The following is a 20,229-nucleotide window of genomic DNA, read 5'->3' as shown; positions in this document are numbered from 1 at the left end:
CATACACACACACCAGAGCTTCCTTTAAGAAAATGCAAACAAGGGGCACCTGGGTGGCTCAGTGGATTAAAGCCTCTGCCTTCAGCTCAGGTCATGATCTCAGGGTCCTGGGATCAAGCCCCAAATCGCTCTCTCTGCTCAGTGAGGAGCCTGCTTCCCCTTCTCTCTCTGCCTGCCTCTCTGCCTACTTGTGATCTCTCTCTGTCAAATAAGTAAATAAACAATCTAAAAAAAATATGCAAACAAGAGGTACCTTTTTAAGGATTCACAAACAGAACAGGAGCTGCAGAAAAGTTAATTCTTCCATCTCAGAAGGGACTGGAACACTGTCAAGACCAGAACCAGAACCAGAACCTAAAGATTCCCTTGCAACTATTCTTGATCTTCACTTGGGTGCTGTACTGGTTCATGGCCCACCTCTCCAAGAGGTCTACTGTTCCCTGCACACTTAGTTCTTCTGCAACTGGCTTGCCTTGCTTAGTGTCTCTCCTCGTCTTTTTTTCCCCCTACAGCTTCTGCTTCATCACGATTCAGTTCTTGTCTCCAGTAAGCCCTCAACGCCACGGCATAGCCCCACTCCGCATTGGCAGTGCTGCCAACACTCACAGTGACTGCTTAGCTGTCACAACAAGGAGGCCTGTCTGTCCAGCTCCTCAGTCCCATAGCACAGCCTAGCAGAGGCCATGGGAGCCTGCAGCTTAGCTGTCTGGATTCACGTGGTTCCCCTCGACCCAAACAGCTACCATTAGAAGTTCGGGCAAAACTATAGTGTGCAGGGGCTCCTGGGTGGCTCAGTGGGTTAAAGCCTCTGCGTTCGGCTCAGGTCATGAGCCCAGGGTCCTGGGATTGAGCCCTGCATCGGACTCTTTGCTCTGCAGGGAGCCTATTTCCTCCTCTCTCTGCCTGCCTCTCTGCCTACTTGTGATCTCTCTCTATCAAATAAATAAATAAAATCTTAAAAAATATATATATATAGTGTGCATCAGAATCACTTAAAATAATGATTGTGTGGTCTATCCCTAAATTCAGTAAGTCTTGGGGTGGGGACAGAGAATTTATATTTCTAACCAGATGCTGCTGATGGTATTGATTTGGTCAGTTTGTAAATCACTACTTTCATAAAATACAGACATACTTTTTTTTTTTAAAGATTTGTTTATTTATTTGTTTGACAGAGATCACAGGTAGGCAGAGAGGCAGGCAGAGAGAAGGGGGGAAGCAGGCTCCCCACTGAGCAGAGAGTCCGATGCGGGACTCGATCCCAGGGACCTGAGATCATGAACCGAGCCAAAGGCAGAGGCTTAACACACTGGGCCACCCAGGTGCCCCCAGACATACTTTTTAAATTGCATTTTGCTTTATCGTGCTTCACAGATACTGCAGGGTTTGTTTTTGGTTTACTTTGTTTGTTTGTTTGTTTTTATTTGTTTTTTTTCCCAATTTATTTATTTTCAGAAAAACAGTATTCATTATTTTTTCACCACACCCAGTGCTCCATGCAAGCTGTGCCCTCTATAATACCCACCACCTGGTACCCCAACCTCCCATCCCCCCGCCACTTCAAACCCCTCAGATTTGTTTGTTTTATTTTTTTATGTTTTACAAATTAAAGATCTGTGTAACCCCACAGGGAACAAGTCTTTCGGTGCCATTTTCCCACAGCTCCAGTTTAGTTCACATCTCCGTGTCCATTTCGGTAATTCTTGGGATATTTCAATTGTTTTCATTATTACTATGCTTGTTATGGTGATCTATGATCAGTGATCTTATTTTTTTTTTTAAGATTTTCTTTATTTGACAGAGATCACAAGTAATCAGAGAGGCGGGTGGGGGGGGAGCAGGCTCCCTGCTGGGCAGAGAGCCTGATGTGGGTGGTGGGCAGAGAGCCTGATGTGGGTGGGGCTTGATCCCAGGACTCCGGGATCATGACCTGAGCTGAAGGCAGGTTTAACCCACTGAGCCACCCAGGCGCCCCTGATCAGTCTTCTTTGATGTTACTATTATAATTGTTTGGGGTGCCACGAGCCATGCCCATATGAATGTGTGTTCTGATTGCTCTACTGTTCCCCCATCTCCCTCTCCTCAGGTCTTCCTATTCCTTGAGATACAAAAATATTGAAATTAGGCCAATGAATAACCCCGCAATGGCTGACTAAGTGTTCATGTAGAAGGATGAGTTGCATATCTGTCACTTTAAATCCAGAGCTAGAAATGATTCAGCTCAGGGGACCCTGGGTGGCTCAGTCGGTTAAGTGTTTGCCTTCAGCTCAGGTCATGATCCCTGAGTTCTGGGATTGAGCTCTGTGTGGGCTCCCTGCTCATCAGGGAGTCTGCTTCTCCCTCTACCCTTTCCCCTGCTTGTGCTCTCTCTCTCTCTCTCTCACTCACTCACTAAAATCTTAAAAAAAAAAAAAAGTAAGATTCAGCTCAGTGAATAAGTCATGTTGAAAGTCAATAGGTTGAACACTAGGTCTCTTGTGCCAACATTTAGCCAGGATATAAATGCAAAGAAAACAGTTTGTGGGTTTTTTTTTTAAGATTTTATTTTTAAGTAATCTCCACACCCAACATGGGGCTTGAACTCACAACCCTGACATCAAGAATCACAAGCTTTTCCGACTGAGCCAGTTAAGCACACCAGTTCTTGGAGGAAGTTAAAAGTACTACTCCAGTGAACACATGAATGATTAAAAAAAAAAAAGTCCTATTGCTGATGTGGAGAAAGTTTTAGTGGTCTGGATAGAAAATCAAATCAGCCACAACATTTCCTTAAGTCAAAGCCTCATCCAGAGCAAGGCTCATCCAGAACAACTCAAACAGAGCAAGTCTCTTCAATTCTGTGAAGGCTGAGAGACATGAGAAAGCTATAGAAGAAGTCTGAAACTAACAGAGGTTGACTCCCCCTTCATATCATAAAAATGTAAAATGAAGCAGCAAGTGCTGATGTAGAAGGTGCAGCAAGTTATCCAGAAGATCTAGCTGATGAATGAATGAACATTAATGAAAGGGACTGCACTAAACAACAGATTTTCCATGTAGACAAAACAGTCTTCTATTGGAAGAAGATGCCTTCTGGGACTTTCACACCCAAGGGAAAGTCAATTCCTGGCTTCAAAGCATCAAAGGACAGACTGACTTTCTTGTTAGGGGCTAATGCAGCTGGTGGCTTGAAATTAAAGCCAGTGCTCATTTACCATTCCCGAAATCCTAAGGCCCTGAAGAACTATGCTAAATCTACTCTGCCTGTGCTCTATGCATGGAACAGCAGAGCCCAGATGACAGTTTTTTACGACCATATTGACAACATGGTTTACTAAATATTTTAAGCCCTCTACTGCTCAGAAAAAGAAATGATCTCAAAATACTTACATTTGCTAGTAATGCACCTGGTCACCCAAGAGCTCTGATGGAGAATGTACAATGGAATTAAGGCTGTTTTCATGCCTGCTAACACAACACCCATTTTTGCAGACCATGAATCAAGGGATCTTTCTGACTTTTGAGTCTTACTGTTCGAAAAATACATTTCACAAGTCTGTAGCTCTCATAGATGGTGATTCCTCTGATAGGTCTGGGGAGCATCAGTTGAAAACATTCTGGAAAGGATCCACCATGTTAGATATCATTAAGAACATGTGTGACTCATGGGAAGAGGTAAAAATATCAGCATGAACAGGAATTTGGAAGAAGTTGATCACAACCTTCATGGATGACTTTGATGGGTTCAAGACTTGAGTGGAGGAAGTAACTGCAAATGTGGTGGAAATAACAAGAGAACTAGAATCAGAAGTGGAGCCTGAAGATTTCACTGAACTACTGGGATCTCATGATCAAGCTGATGGATGAGGAGTTGTCTCTTATGGATGAGCAAAGAAAGTGGTTTCTTGAGATGGAATCTACTCCTGGTGAAGATTTTGCGAAGATTGTTGAAATGATAACAAAGGATCTAGAATATGACATGAACTTAGTAGATAAAGGGGTTGAGAAGATTGACCCCAATTTTGAAAAACATTCTACTATGGGTAAGATGCTATCAAACAGTATCACAAACTACTAAAAGGAAGAGTCAATCATTGTGGCCAACTTCCCTTTTGTTTTCTTTTTTTTTTTTTCTCTCTCTCTATAACATTCTCATTTTATTTTATTTTTTTTTTTGTATTTTCTTTTTTTCCAATTTATTTATTTTCAGACAAACAGTATTCATTACGTTTTCACCACACCCAGTGCTCCATGCAAGCCATGCCCTCTATAATACCCACCACCTTGTACCCCAACCTCCCACCCCCCCGCCACTTCAAACCCCTCAGACTGTTTTTCAGAGTCCATAGTCTCCATGGTTCACCTCCCCTTCCAATTTACCCAAATTCCCTACTCCTCTCTAACGCCCCTTGTCCTCCATGCTATTGGTTATGCTCCACAAATAAGTGGAACCATATGATAATTGACTCTCTCTGCTTGACTTATTTCACTCAGCATAATCTCTTCCAGTCCCGTCCATGTTGCTACAAAAGTTGGGTATTCACCCTTTCTAATGGAGGCATAATACTCCATAGTGTATATGGACCACATCTTCCTTATCCATTCATCCTTTTGTTTTCTTTTAAGAAATTGCCAGTTACCCAACCTTTGTCAACCATCACCCAAATCAATTAGCACTATCAACACTGACACCAGAATCTCTACCAGCAAAAAGATTATGACTCACTGAAAGCTCACATGATGGTTAGCAATCACACATGTGTTTTTTTTGCAATAAAGTATTTTTAAATTAAAGTATGTATTTTTTAAGACAAAATGCTATTGCACACTTAATAGACTACAGTATAATATAAACATAATTTTATATGGAATTGGGAAACCAAAAAATTCATTTGACTTGCTTTATTGTGCATATTTGCTTTATTGGGGTTGTCTGGAACCAAAGCTGCAATGTTTCTGAGGTCTGCCAGTAAGCCAATAGTGCTACACCTTTAGTGCCTCTGCTGGGTGGGACACTTTCCCCTTAGCCATGCTGAGGGCACAGCAAGGACTGTGATTGACAGCTCTGTACAACCTATAATTTTCCTTCTCTAAGTGTGCCATCTATTTAATCTTCCTGATGTTCCTGAACAGGAGTGATTAAAGAGAAAGATGAGAAGCTAGAATCACACCAAAAGAAGTTTAAAGTAAGTAAAAGGTGTTTCAGTGCTTTTGGAAAGAAGGAGCAAGGCATAAGAAATCACAGTCATGGTTCTCTTGCAGATCTCTTGTAGATCCTCACTTTCTCAATGTTTGAAATCAAATAAAGTGAAGCAGAAGAATGACTCCCATATTTTTGAAGAATGATATCTCATTTGTGAAGAGGAAACACATAAATGCATACATTATATATATATATGTATGTATTTTTATTTCAGATGCTCATCCAATAGCAGTTTTACTTTCCATATCCATTTATTTAGAAAATGAAATGCCAAGATGCCACTGTGAAGGCAGTACACGAGCAAAGGAAACTGCGTACGAAATCACAACACCTGTATGTATTCGTATATTGTGTGTGTATATATATACACACACACAAATATTTTAGCACCTGCATATATTTGAAAGGTACAAATACACATTACTCTTTTACTCTCTCAGGCTTCAGCCAATGCTTAGCAGATGAATTAAGTCCCCATCCTTGTAATTATTGATTCCCCGGGGCTTTGTGACCTAAAGCTTGGCTGCCACTCAGAAGTAACTTCTTCCTGGGAAAACTTGCCAAACATAATAGAAGCTATGGATACAAACTACGGACACCTATCATGTTTCCATGCTTCCTTTTACCTCAAAAAAAATTTTTTTTTTGAAACAGAGGTATATATCAAGTAAATGGTCTTGGAATCAAAGGAAATACGGTTTTACATATTCCTCTAATTTACAAATAACGAGTAGGCAGAATAACGACCCTCCAACAATGCCCAAGTCCTAATCTCAGAACCTGTAAATGTTACCTTACATGGCAAAACGAATTTTGCAGATGTGATTGCATTAAGGTACTTGAGATGGAGAGATTTTTGTCGACTATCATGAGAGAGCAGAAGGCACCCTACCCCCCACCCCCAGCTGTGGTCAAAGGGAGAAGTGGCTATGCAAGAATGCTCAGAGAGATGCAACATTGTTGATCTGGAACATGGAGAAAGGGGTTACAAGCCGAGGAATGCAAGTTGCTTCTGGAAGATGGAAGAGGCAAGGACATGGGTTCTCCCCTTGAGTCCCTGCAAACGAATGCAGCCTTTTTTTTTTTTTTAAAGATTTTATTTATTTATTTGACCGACAGAGATCACAAGTAGACAGAGAGGCAAGCGGGGAGAGAGAGGGAAGCAGGCTCCCTGCCGAGCAGAGAGCCCGATGTGGGGCTCCATCCCAGGATCCTGGGATCATGACCTGAGCTGAAGGCAGAGGCTTTAACCCACTGAGCCACCCAGGCGCCCCGGAATGCAGCCTTTGATGCACCTTGATTTTAGTCCAGTGAGATCCATATTGGACTTCAGACCTGTGGAACTATAAGATAGTAAGTTTTCATTGTTTAAGTCACAAAGTTTGTGAGCATTTTTTTATGGCAGCAATAGGAAACTAACCCAAGTGCATATTGGGTTTGAACTTTTTCTTGAGGTACAGGCTGAAACTCCCAGGCAGAAGGTCAGCAGTTGCAAGAGACACCCTTTGGAGGGTCAGACAGTGCTTTGGTTGGGCCATAGCTGGACCAGGATGTGTGTGTGTACATGAAGGGAAGCTATGCTTCACCTTCTCCCTCCCACTGCTCTCCCTTCTCAGTAAGAAAGGGTGAGTGATTTTGCTGGCGGTAGGGGAATATGGATGACGAAAACTATTTAGGGCTTAGGTGTAGACCATCTGAACTTAGATGCCAGCTGTTTGGGGGACTCAGAGAAATGCCAACTGTAGCCCTTGGTGATCTTGGGGTCCTCTAGAACCCTAAGACATCTTGGCCCTCCATCTGAGAACCAGGAAGTCACAGTCAATTCCTGCCAGGCAGCCCAAAGTTTCTGGAATCATTTCCCAAACAGACATCCCAGCTCCCTAATTCCAGGTGTGATGCCCGTGTGCCTATGAAGAATAGCAGGATGCTGCTCATTCTGTAAGTTCAGCAGTCATCAGAGTCACCCAGAAGGCTTGTCAAAACAAAGACTGATGGCCCTCACTTCATGAATTTCTGATTCAGTAGATCTAGGATGCAGCTTGAGAATTCCCATTTCTAACAATTTCCCAGGTGCTGCTGGTGCTGCTGGTCTGAGGACAGCATTCTGAGAACAGTGGACGTAATCAGTGCGAGCTTAGGACTCAGGCAGTGCTTGCTGCTTACAAGCTGATTGATCTTAGGCAACTTAAATTTTGGAATTTTTAACCTTCTTCCACCTATCAAATAGAGTTAATAAATCCCACCTCTTGTGATTAAATAGAACAATCTACATAAAGCACTTAGCACATAGTAAGTCCATAATAAATGGTTTCCGTTATACTGTGTTGGCCGTTGTTGATGATTAATGCCAAGTTATTAAATGTACCATACGAGGCACCAGAAACATTCAATAGACAAGCTAATGGCGGACAACGTAAGTCACTTCACAAGCTGCCCTCCAACAACTGTCAGAACTTTCTCAAAGTCTCCCACCCACGGATGACTGTTTAACTTTGTAACCCAAGGGGACTCCAGAAGAAAGGAGTCTAAAAATGCTTCGCCCACAAAGCAGAATGAACAAGAAGCAGAAAGTCTTAAAGCGTTTTGAGAAAATTTGTCTAACAATAGAAAACGGAAAGTCCTCTGGGTGTGATGCAATGGGTATAGAAATGAATAAAAGTAAACCGGGCCAGGAGCAAATTAATTTGATAATAATTTCAGAAAAGGAAAAGGAACTGTGCCATGCTCATGCCTCTGGGAAATCTGACAAAAAAAGTAGGAGTTTTATTTTTTTCCCCCTCCCTGTTCTAGGATAACTGGTATTAGCATCATGTTTAAAAAAAAGCCGCCCCTAGAATGACTTCATTGTCCTTCCACTATGAGGAATTCTTTCTTCAGGACACAGCGACAGAATAACAGGTTAGGTCACTGGGAACCAATGACTTTCTTATGATTTCTTCATGGAAAGTGTCTATTTCCTGGTGAAACTTGGCCATATAGACGGATAAGCCAATAGTACAGTGGAATAAAATCCAGCTATAGTAAGTAGCGGATGGAGTTTATTATAATTTACACAATAAAATTAATATAATAAAAAAGTAAGTAGCTTTAAGATTTTAATTGTATCTTCTATTTAAGAAACTAATAATAAAGAGCTGGTGAAGACAACAATAGGAAAGTTCCTAGCTCAGTCAATGTAATAGTTTCCGTCTCAGGGCTCCTGGGTGTTAAGTGTCTGCCTTCGGCTCAGGTCATGATCTCCAGGTCCTGGGATCACGTCCTGCATGGGGTTCCCTGCTCAGCGGGGAGTCTGCTTCTCCCTCTCCCTCTCCCCCTCCACTTGTTCTCTCTCTCTCTCAAATGAAAAAATAAAAATCTTTTAAAAAAATGGTTTCAGGGATGCCTGGGTGGCTCAGTTGGTTAGGCCACTGCCTTTGGCTCAGGTCGTGATCCCAGGGTCCTGGGATCGAGTTCTGCATCGGGCTCCTTGCTTGGTGGGGAGCCTGCTTCTCTCTCTGCCTCTGCCTGCCACTCAGCTTGCTTGTGTGTACTCTCTCTCTCTCTGACAAATAAATAAAATCTTAAAAAAAAAAAGTTTCAATCTCGATGATCTGAACGTCAGTGCACAAGGAGCAAGTCTTCCCATCCCTGCTTATCTTCTGTTTAGCTGTGTGAACTGGAAGGACTATTGAATCTTTAGATGTCCCTTCTTCCTTCATCAGCCAAAGGGCTGGAGTAGATGGCTCTTTCTAAAATTTTCACTATCAAGTGGTCTTTCATACAATTTACCTTTCAACTAAAGAACTTCACATTGTAAGTGACTTTGCATAACTACCTACTTAATTAAATGCTTTTGCTTATAATGAGTAAAGTTACATTAACTTAAAAAAGACAGAGATTGCGGTATTAACTAATAATCTCACATTTATTTAGTATCTACTACGTGCTGAGCATTTAGGTGCATGATTTTGTTTCATTCCTTCAACAATGCAGTGAGGGAAGATCTAACTGATACCAGTTGGACAAATAAGGTTGAGCCTCAGAAAGATGGAGCCAAGACTTTGCTAGTGAATGTTAAGCCAGGATGTGAAAGGGGGTCTCAGATCTCTGCAATGTGATCGCAGCACCCCTGCTATTTAACACTTGGTTGCATGGACTCCCACAGAGGTGACTGCATATTGCATGGTTACAAATGGCTCAAGGTTAGACAAGGAAATTATCAGGAATTCAGGGAGCTCTGGGTACTTGTCATTCCCAACCCCACTGAGCTTGTGTTCTCTGCTCCCCTCTGCCCCCTCAGTTGTTCCGATTCCCTCATCCCTTCCATTTGCTCAGAGCTCACCCAAACTCTGTGACTTGCAAAACTACAACAGTCCTTTACCCAACTCCCTGTTTCTCCATTTAAATCTAAAAAGCATCAATTTGCCTGGCCCTGCTCGCCTTTTCACATTCTGCCACAGGTCCTGGGATGCACCCTAAATGAAACAGGGTAGCTGGAGCTGGGGATGGGGCCAATGTCTTTTAATAATTAATAATAACTACTGCTTATGTGCTTGTTAGAGTTAAGGCTTTTTACCAGGAATATCTTATTTACTCATTATAGCAACAATTCGGTGAGGTAGATACTACATTGGTCCCTTTTCAGAAAAGGAACTTAACTAATTAGTGAGTGACAGCTCATAGGATCCATGCCCATATGTTTTACTTGTTGTGGCACCAGGGAGGGAAAAGGAGAGGGAGAGAGAGAATCAAGTAGACTGCAGACTCCGTGCTGAGCATGGACAGAGCCTGACATGAGGCTTGATCCCAAGACCCCGAGAACACGACCTGAGCCAAAATCAAGTCAGTTGCTTAACCGACGGAGCCTCCCAAGTGCCCCCAAAACCATTTCTGAATTTTCTCTTATGACAGCTTTGTTGAGAAATAGTTCATTTAACATATAATTCACCCATTTAAAGTGTACAATTCCTTGGGGTTTTTTGTTTTTTTTGCATAATCACAGAGATGTACAATCATCATCACAGTTGATTTTGGAATGTTCCACCATCTCCACAAGAAACCTCTTACCCTCAGCAGCCACTCCCATCTCCTCCTCCCACTCCCACTCCCTGCCAGCCCTAGGCCCATAGAGATTTACTTTCTGTCTCTGTAGCTTTGTCTATTCTGGGCATTTCACACGAATGGAATGATATAATATACAGCCTTTTGTGACTTAGCATGATTGTTTTCAAGGGTCATCCATGTTATAGCATTTGTCAGTGTTTCATTTGTTTTTCTGGCTGAATAATATTCTATTGTATAGATATTCTACACTGGGTATAGAAATATTTACATTAGATATATCATTAAAATGTATATTGTAAGATATAGGTACATATAATCTTTCTTATTTTTTGAAGGAGAGAGACAGGCGAGAGCACAAGTGGGGAGGGAGTGGCAGAGGGAATGACAGAGAAGGAGAGAGAAAGAGCAAGAGACCACAAGCCCAGAGTGGGGAGAGGGGCAGAGAGAGAAGCAAACTGCCCACTGACCAGGGAGACCTACACTGAACTCTATCCCAGGATCCTGGGATCATGACCTGAACAGAGGGCAGATGCTTAACCAATTGAGCTACCAATTTAATAAAAATTTATATATGGTTGTACTTTTCTTAGAATATGTAGATGAAATTTAAATAACCAGGGCCACCTAGTTTGTTTATAATACTTTAGGGATCTCCATTATCACTTGGAGACCCAATATCCTATTCACATTTAGAATCTATATCTAAGAAATATATTGACTACACATGTTTATATAATAAATACCTATTGTTATCCACCAAGTACCAGGCATTATGGGAGGAACTGGGGAATTCACAAAATCAAAGAACATAGCATTGGAAACTATTCTGAAATCTTCACATGCATTCTAGATTCTACCCAAATCTGCCAACTCTCTTTGCTATCGTGTCATTTACAGATGCCAGAATTTGCCAAACACCTGTCTCTAGCAGGGTGTCCTATCCCATGAGCAAAAAGTTTCCTATACTTCCTGAATGGGCTTCTTCTCTATGGGGCAAAGATATGAATCCATTATTTCTTTTCCCCTAAAATAAACTTTCAAGGCATAGTCTATTGGTTCCTCATTTTCTCTAGACCTTTTGCTTCTACTGAAAAGCATTTTGAATAAGATGGTGACACAAAATAGGACATAATTTAATGGTTGCGATTAGTCACAATTTAAGTACTTGCTGATTAAAAATCATGCCACAAAATGCATGAAAGAGTTTTTCTTCTTCCTTTGCTTTGAGTATGGGTCGACTTGCCTTAAGTGCCACTCTATTGCTTCAACTCATTGTTCCAAAATAGGTTGGCATTATAACAAGTCTTTTTTCCCTCTTTTCTTTTTTATATTGATGCCTCTTCCCTTGTGATAAGGTTCTGAAAATAAGTGCAAGAGAAATAAAGGCTAAATTAATCTCAGAACCTAATTTCTGATACTGATTTGGGGTCAGAATGTACACTTTTTTTTTTTAAGCAAGGGTAACAGACATAATAGAAAGGCTTTTTTAAATAGCAGCATTTCACCCACTTCCTAAACCAAGTGAACTTTTCCAAAACCAGACAAATCTAAACACTTTGTTTTTTCTGACCGTCACATGATCATTCAATTTGCACAAGTTAAAAATAATTAGTAATAACTAGTAAATTCTTACTCGAATCATTTTTTTTAAAAGACTGGATCTATTCACTTGTTACTATGTAGAAACATTTTCATTGAGCTTTATTACAGTGTCGTTATTGTTTTCATTTAGGTACAAAAGTTTCTGTATATTCAGAAACTTAGAAATAAAGGGCTTGTTTTCCCAATGAGTGGGATTCTTTTGGAAATAATAGTCTTTCTTTTTTAAACATCCTTATTATTTTTGATGATAAGAATGCTATATGTTTGTTTTTTGTTCTGATGGATGCTAATCTTTCCAGAATGGCTCATTGTCTTCGAAGGACTGCTGATTTCATCTGTTTCTCTAGGTATTTCAGATGCTGAGTGGTGCATTTTTTGCTTCCTCCTCCTTCTCCTCCTAATAGGTAGCACAGTTAATAAATATAAATAAAATGATTTGTTTGAGGGAGAGCTGAGTAGAGGAATACTCAAGAGACGTTATTTCACTACAGCACTTGCCATACTTTGTGCGATTTATAAGTGTTTCAGTGACCAAGGACCATCCTGACCATGTGTACCTCTAATGCAAAAATATTGTGGCATGAACGGACAGGTGCCTGGGTGTGGGGAAGTAATTAAGGAAGGCCAGAGGCCCTGGACAGCATCTAGGTGATTTCCTAGTCGCAGCTGCTAGGTCTGCAAAATATTCCTGGAAAGAAGAAATGACACAGGAAATAGAATTAACAACTAGAGGACCAAAAACCTATCATTAAAAACCAGACAATTTTCCTATGTGTGACCCTCTAAACATCGTGTTTGAAATTCCCTTGGAAGGAAGGTCATGATTGAGGAAAAGGCAGACAGCAAAAGCACTATCTGTTCTACTCTGTCTTTTCCAGCCCCCCCCCATACCTAAGCGTAGCACCTAGTGTACTCCATAGGTAGCCGTGAGATACCAGCTCCGTACTGACAACCAAGCACTCCAGCAACCAACAACATGTTCCTGTAGGGATCCCTCCACTCCACCCCGGACCCATCTGCTCCCACCTCCCTGGACTGACTCTAACTGATCTGTTTCATGAAGGATTGACCTCATATACATCATCTGGGTCGAACTCAGGAGACAGGTTATCCATACCCTAAAACTACAAATAAAGGGAAATACAACTTCAAATCTGGGAACAAAATTAAGGGGGAACAAAAGGGAACAGTTAACAAGCTTGAATCTGGATACACTGATCTGGCACAAGAAGTGAAAAAGCGGACGCCTGGGTGGCTCAGTGGGTTAAGCCTCTGCCTTCGGCTCAGGTCATGATCTCAGGGTCCTGGGATCGAGGCCCGCATCGGGCTCTCTGCTCAGCAGGGAGCCTGCTTCCTCCTCTCTCTCTGCCTGCCTCTCTGCCTGCTTGTGATCTCGCTCTGTCAAATTAAAAAAAAAAAAAAAAAAAAAAAAAGACGTGAAAAAGCTATGAGTTCTACCTGATGAGCAACGAGATGCTTTGTGCCTGATGTAGTGCCTGGGCTTATTGGTCATCAAATAGTTTTATAAGCAAAACTGAAGCCTATAGAAATTCAAGTTTTCCACTTTCCCCCTTTTTATATTTAATCCCCTTTGCTTTTTTGGTTGACCTAGGAAGACCCCAAGAGGGATGTATTGCAACAAACGGAATTACTCAAAACTTGGAGTTACTACTCATACCTACTAGCTTGTTTTGCATTTTATCTAAAAAATTCAATGTAGATTTTAAAATAATTGATTGCCATTAACTCCTACTTTAAAGATACAAAACAATTTTCCAGTGTAACTCTTCAGTGGTCACAAAATTGGTAATAGAAATATCTATAAATGTGTAAGATTTTAGCTTTTTGAATAATGTAGACAAGTATAAATACAGAATCATAAATTGCTTTCAGATAAAAGAGATATGTATTTTTTGAGAATGAGTTTCAGACAGTGACCAAGGACCATCCTGACCATGTGTACCTCTACTTCTAAACACTTTAGGGTACATCTCCCAAGGACAAGGACATTGTCCTATATAACCACAATATCATTATCACACCTCCAAAATTAAGAATTCCACAAATCTTCTTTTATAGTCTAACATCTAGTTGCTGAGAAATGTCTTCTAAAGATTTATTTTTTCTTTTTCTGGTTTTTTTTTTTAAGATCTATTTATTTATTTGAGAAAGAGAGAGAGAAAACAAGTGGGAGGGGCAAGGAGAAGGAGAGAGAATATCAAGCCTACTTCCATGCTGAGCACTGAGCCCAACTCGGGGCTCCATCTCATCACCCCAAGATCATGATCTGAGACAGAAACCAAGCATTGGACACTTAACTGACAGTGCCACCCAGATCCCCTATTTTTATTTTTTTTAATCCAGGATCCAATCATGGGGCACATACATGTTTCATTTAGTTTAATGTTTATTTTTGTCTTTTAAATCTAGATAGCCTCTTGCCTTTTTTCCCCCCATGACATCGATTTATTTGAGGAATTCAGCCCTATGGTCTTCTGGACCTCACTGTATTCTCAGGCATTGTTGGCAAAAATGCTTTGCTATGTGATGTTGTATAGTTCTTATCCAATCATATCAGGATCCAAATAATATCTGGTTGTCCCAGTATTGTTGATGGTAAATTCGATCACTTGCTTAATGTTGGCGGTTGCCATATTTCTTCATTGTAAAGTTCCTTTTTCCACCTCATAATTAGTGGATAGGATGTGGGGCAAATTTTTAGGGCTGTATAAATATCTTTTTCCCCATTACCTTTCCCTTAGGAGGTTTGGCATCTACTGATATCTAAGTAAATTATTACACTGGAAGTTGCAAAATGGTGACTTTTCTAATTTTATATTTTCTTTCTACATGTAGTAGCTGAATTCCTCTGTGGAGAAGAGCTTTCTGTTTTTCTTTTGATAAACAGATTTCCTTTCAGTTCAAACACTAGGATAAGATAATAAGGCCTTTCTGCAGATTTCTTCAAGTTCCCAGATTTTAGCTTGGCTACCAGAGCAATTTAGGATGATAGTCTCGCAGATGGGAAGCAGGAGATGTGGAAAATGTCTGAGCTGATAATAAACTCCTGGTTCTCATATGTCACAGGGGGATAATGTGTAGGACAGTAATAGTCCTTTTTATTTGCTTACATGATTGGTAGAGATTCTCAGAGATGGAATAGCTGTCCCTTCCATATGTTACATAGTGGTAGTAACTGTAACTTTTGCATTCTTCTGTAGCTATCATGCTGCCTCCCAGGACCTAAATCATCCACAATTTGCCGATGTTCCCCCTGCCATGTGCAAGTTTACTGACTGGCAGTCTCTTCTAAACTCCAGACGTGGGACAACACATACAGGACCTGTCCTCTTTCCTGTCCTCTTTTAGATTCACAGGATGTTCAGAAAGAGGGCTCAGGAAAAACATCTCGTTCTCCTAGTTCCATGCCAAACTCGTCTCACTCCCGCTCATGTCCAAACACCAGCTGCACTTTTCCCTATCATCTTAGGCTGCTATGTGTCTGTGGGTGATTTCTTCTCCCTACTCTTGTGGTTCTACTAATGAATTAAGCCAGTAAATGCTGTGCAACTGTTCTGTATCCAGAGCTGAACCACATGCTACAAAGGGTACACAAATATAAGACTTGGTCCCTATCCGCAAAAAATTTATCTGGTTAGAGAGACAATATCACACAAAGATGGAGCTGAATAATAGTCTTGTCAGCCAGGGGTATCTTTGAACGGGTTTGTGGGGTTTGGTACAAGAAATTCCAAGAACTGGAGCTCAAAATATGAGCTTCTGTGTTGTTGGGGCAAATGTCCATGAGTTTTATGAAATTCTCAAAGAAACTGTGACTCCATGCCTTCACCACAAAAAGTTAACAGTGACCAAGATAGACTAACTAGAGGACTGACTACAGTAGCAGCGTTTTCTCCTTACCAGTAGTTCTCATGTTTGATGGCACATAGAAGTAAAGCATTGGTGCCAATAGATCAATAGATCAAGTTGGCCCCACGCTCAATAGGGAGTCTGTTCCTCCTTCTCCCTCTCCCCTTCCCTCTGCTTATGCTCTCTCTCTCTTTCTCTCTCTCTCATATAAATAAATAAAATCTTAAAAAAATAGATTGAATTCTCTGACTTCAGTGTCAATCATTCTGTCTTGCCATTTAAGAGTGATTTAAGATACTTAATACAAGCTAGTAAGTATCCAAGGAACACTGGAGCACTTACAGGCAAATAAACTCTTTTGCCTGGGAGAAAAATTGGGTCTAGCCCTACCCCAATAATCCGAAGTTTGGTGCGGAGCTGAGTACTATGTTGTGACACATCAGCATTTTCTCCAAACCTGTCCATAATGTTCTCTCACTTTGGCATATCTTGGGTGAGCTTGCAAAGCCTTCTTATGTCCAACGACACCTTTGATCCAGTGAGGTTGGCAGGGCAAAGTTTATAGCATTCAGTCTACCATAAAAACTGATTCTCTGCAAGGTTAGGAGAATAGCCACAGCTATATGGAGGTTAAGGATGCAGCTAAATGTCAAACTCGTTTCTGATCTTTGCTTTCTCCTGTGTATTTTCCTGTGGCATTTGAAGGTGGGCTTCTAGGAAGATTCAGTCAGTTGCAGTTTTTAGCTGTACACTGCTGATGAAAACCTGTTTCTATTTGTAGGGTTTCCCTGGGGGTAGGCTAGTGTGCTAGTTTTGGATGATCTTCAGACTTCCACTCAGTCTGTGATTCTTTCCTGACTCTGCAAAGCCCTCCTACTTCCCTGCATGGGCATTTCAAGGGCAAAGTCATAAATGGCAATTTTCAGGGCTGGTTGTAATCTTGAATTGGATATTAAGAATTAGATTCTTGGTTTTCTCAATCAGCACTATCCAATAGCATATAATATAAAATACATTAAAAAAGTAAAAATCAGGCAAATTAACTTTAATTATCTATTTTATTTAACACAACACAACCAAAATGTTAACATTTCAGTATGTGATCAATATAAAAAAATTTCTGGTACTAAGTCCTTGAAATTTGACCTGTATTTTATACCTATGTCACATTTCTGTTAGAACTAGCCATATCTTGAATGCCTAAATGGCTAGTGGCTATTGTATTTGGCAGCAAAGTTCCAGAAAATTTTTCCAGGGAAAAAATACAGTTAAGACAAAGAAGTGCCCTTCTTTCTATTCGTAATAGAGAATGAATTGAACAGTTGCCTTTATTATGACACACTTCATCATCAGTCATCAATCATACAGCACTGTAAAGAGCTTCTCAGCATCATAGCAAATTTAGCAAAACTACTTTCTAGAGATCCAGTAGCTTCCAGAAACTAATGACAGTTGCAAACTGTTGGATAGTCTGTGATATGCCTGGCATATATTATATGACAATGCTTTTGTTTACAAAGTTTTTTTGGGGGATACATATCCACTAAAATGTGCAGAGAGGTAAGGTCTGCTGGGTGGGGAGGAAGCAATACAAGCATGAAACTTGTGGTCTAGGAGGGAAGACTGGATAAAGCAGTTAAAGGCTAAGTGTCCATTGCATGATGAGCATGAAAACCACTGAATTCTAGCTCTCAAACAAGACCAGGTTTTCCCAGAAAACCTACATTAAAATTCCATTGTTTCTGCACATGAAACAATTACCCTTTAGTACTTAACAGTTGTAATAGTAATGACTGATGACTGATTTGTTGAATTTGTTTGAGAAAGTAGAGCCAAACCCTTTAGAAACGAACAGTTTTTGTTGTTGTTTTTTTTGCTTTTGTTTTTGTTTTTGTTTTGGTAGGGGAAAAGAAGAAAGGGGACAGACAGATGGAAAGGGTGTGGACTTTTTTTTTAATGAAAAAATTATTTTTTATTTTTTATTTTTTTAAGATTTTATTTATTTATTTGACAGACAGATCACAAGTAGGCAGAGAAGCAGGCAGAGGGAGAGAAGGGGGAGGAAGCAGGCTCCCTGCTGAACAGAGAGCCTGATCCGGGGCTCGATCCCAGGACCCTGAAATCATGACCTGAGTTGAAGGCAGAGGCTTAACCCACTGAGCCACCCAGGTGCCCCTAAATGAAAAAAAAATTCTTAAAACAATTTTATTTATTTGTCAGAGAGAGGGAGAGAGCATAAGGAGGGGGAGTGGTAGGCAGAGGGAAAAAAACATCCTGCTGAGCAAGGAGCCCTGATGTGGGATGATCCCAGGACCCTGGGAACATGACCTGTGCCAGAGGCACAGGCTTAACCCATTGAGCCACCCAGGCGACCCAGTGTGGACCTTTTTTGTTGTGACAAGATGGGAATATTCCTTTTCTTTTTCTTTTGTTTTAAAGATTTATTTATTTGACAGAGAAAGAGAGACAGTGAGAGAGGAAATATAAGCAGGGGGAGTGGGAGAGGGAGAAGTAGGCTTCCCACTGAGCAAGGAGCCCAATGTGGGGTGTGATCCCAGGACCCTGGGATCATGACCTGAGCCAAGGCAGATGCTTCACCACTGAGCCACCCAAGCACCCCAAGATGGGGGTATCTCTTGATGATGGGGAGTGCTAGCTTGAAGCAATAAGCATGAAGCTTTAGTGCCTAGGAACCAAGCGGCTATTGCTGACAGAGAGGAGAGGCAAGAGTGAATATAATGAACACATTTTGTCTACTTCAGAGCACTGCCCATTCCTGGACTGAGCAGATAAATACAATGCAAATGTTTTTACTGGGGATGCTGTGGGAGATAGTAGTTAATGTCCAGAGTTCAGGAGCCAGACTGCCCATCACTGTGAATATGCAGATGTTACTTAAATTCTCTCTGCCTCACTTTTTGCATAAATCAAAAAATGTTAGTGGGATTTGATGAGAAAATGTAAATAAAGAGCTTAGAATAATGCCTGGCACATGACACGTACTCAGTTATTATTATTAAATTTAGTATTATTATATCAATAGTAATTATTATCTGTGGGGCTCCCTTAATTTATTCCTGAAGTTTCACAAGATGGTTAACCCTATCAAGCAATCCTGATACAAAGGTAGGCAAATTCTAATGACTCCCTCCCTCTAAGATGGCAAAACTGGGACAAAGACATGAACACGACTTGCCCAAAGGCTCAGAGTCTGCTCCTAAAATGGGGAAGCAGGCCATTTAAGGCAGTGGTGATGGATTTCCCTAAAGACAAGGACTTAGGACACTTGTAGGCTGGAATTGGAATCCAGGCTGCACTACTTAATTCTCGGTGTCATTTTGGGAAATTACCTGATTTCTCTGAGTCCTTAGGCCTTCATCTATCAAATGGAGATAATAAATATGCCCATTGTTGTTAAAACTCAATAGCATGATGCATGAAAAGTGCATGTGGTCTGGATTCAATGAAAACAGTCTCTCAAATTATTATTATTACTGTTGTTGTTATAGTTACTATGTAGCACAGCAGGCAGTGCCTGTCTTGGTGCTGTGAAGTGTTTTGGCTCACCACTATGCCCCAGCGCCTGGCACAGTGCCTGGCACCCAGTAGACACTCAGGAAACATTTATGGAATGAATGTCTATCATCTGATGAAGGGAGAGCAGCTTACCGACTCTCTTCCTAGCTTAGCCCTTGTCCCTCTTCCAAAAACCAAACAGGTTGTAACCCAGGGGTTACAAGAGTTAAAGGGTTAAAGGATTAAAAAGAGCCTAGGCACTTTTTAGCAGTGGGATGGACAGCAACCCCTCTGGTCCCTGACGCCGCCGATGCCCCGGCTGCTGGAGGGCGCCCCGCCTGGACGCGCATCATTGTGTGAGCAGCTCTCTCCGAAGCCCTAATTTTTCTGGCTTGCGGTTTATTTACTTAAGCATTTACAGCTCCGGGGAGCAGAGGGGCTGCTCGAGGCGGGGTCAGGACCTAGGTCGCGCTTTTTATTTATTTTGTGCCTCCCAATCTCCGCGCCTGCAAGTCACAACAGGGCTCCTTTATTTGTGCATCGGAGGCTTGAGTTTCTCTACCTCCTGCTGGGCGAGGACGGACCCAAGCAGCTCGGGGTCTCTGAAGCCACTTGCCTGTGTCCCCGCCTGCGTGGACCGTCGCTCCGAGTTAGTTTTCTGTGCAAACCCCAGCAGGGCGTAGCAGATTAAATAAAGACAACCTCGCGCATTTAATCCTTGACCGCAAACACTGGCGTTTTTGTGCCCTGGATTTCTGAAATTCTTGGCTCAAGGACTTAAGGAGCCGGGGAGGGGGGTTGGGGGGAGGATGGGTAACAGCTTGTAAAAACTTCCCAAAGCAGAAATCCGAGCTGCTCCCTGCCCCCCTCTCCCAGAGATACCTGGATTCAAGGGAAGGGGGGCAGCCGGAGGAGGAGCGTCCCCAAGGGTTGGAGGCGCCCCCCAGGGGTGGCTTTGGGTCGCCGGCTGCAAGCCCTACCAGCTCTCTGCGAGAAGCCGGATTCGCAGCCCGGAC

Source organism: Neovison vison, chromosome 6, assembly GCF_020171115.1.
Source record: "Neovison vison isolate M4711 chromosome 6, ASM_NN_V1, whole genome shotgun sequence".
Lineage (NCBI taxonomy): Eukaryota > Metazoa > Chordata > Mammalia > Carnivora > Mustelidae > Neogale > Neogale vison.
The sequence above is the reverse complement of the archived record's forward strand: the minus strand, read 5'-3'. Positions refer to the sequence as shown.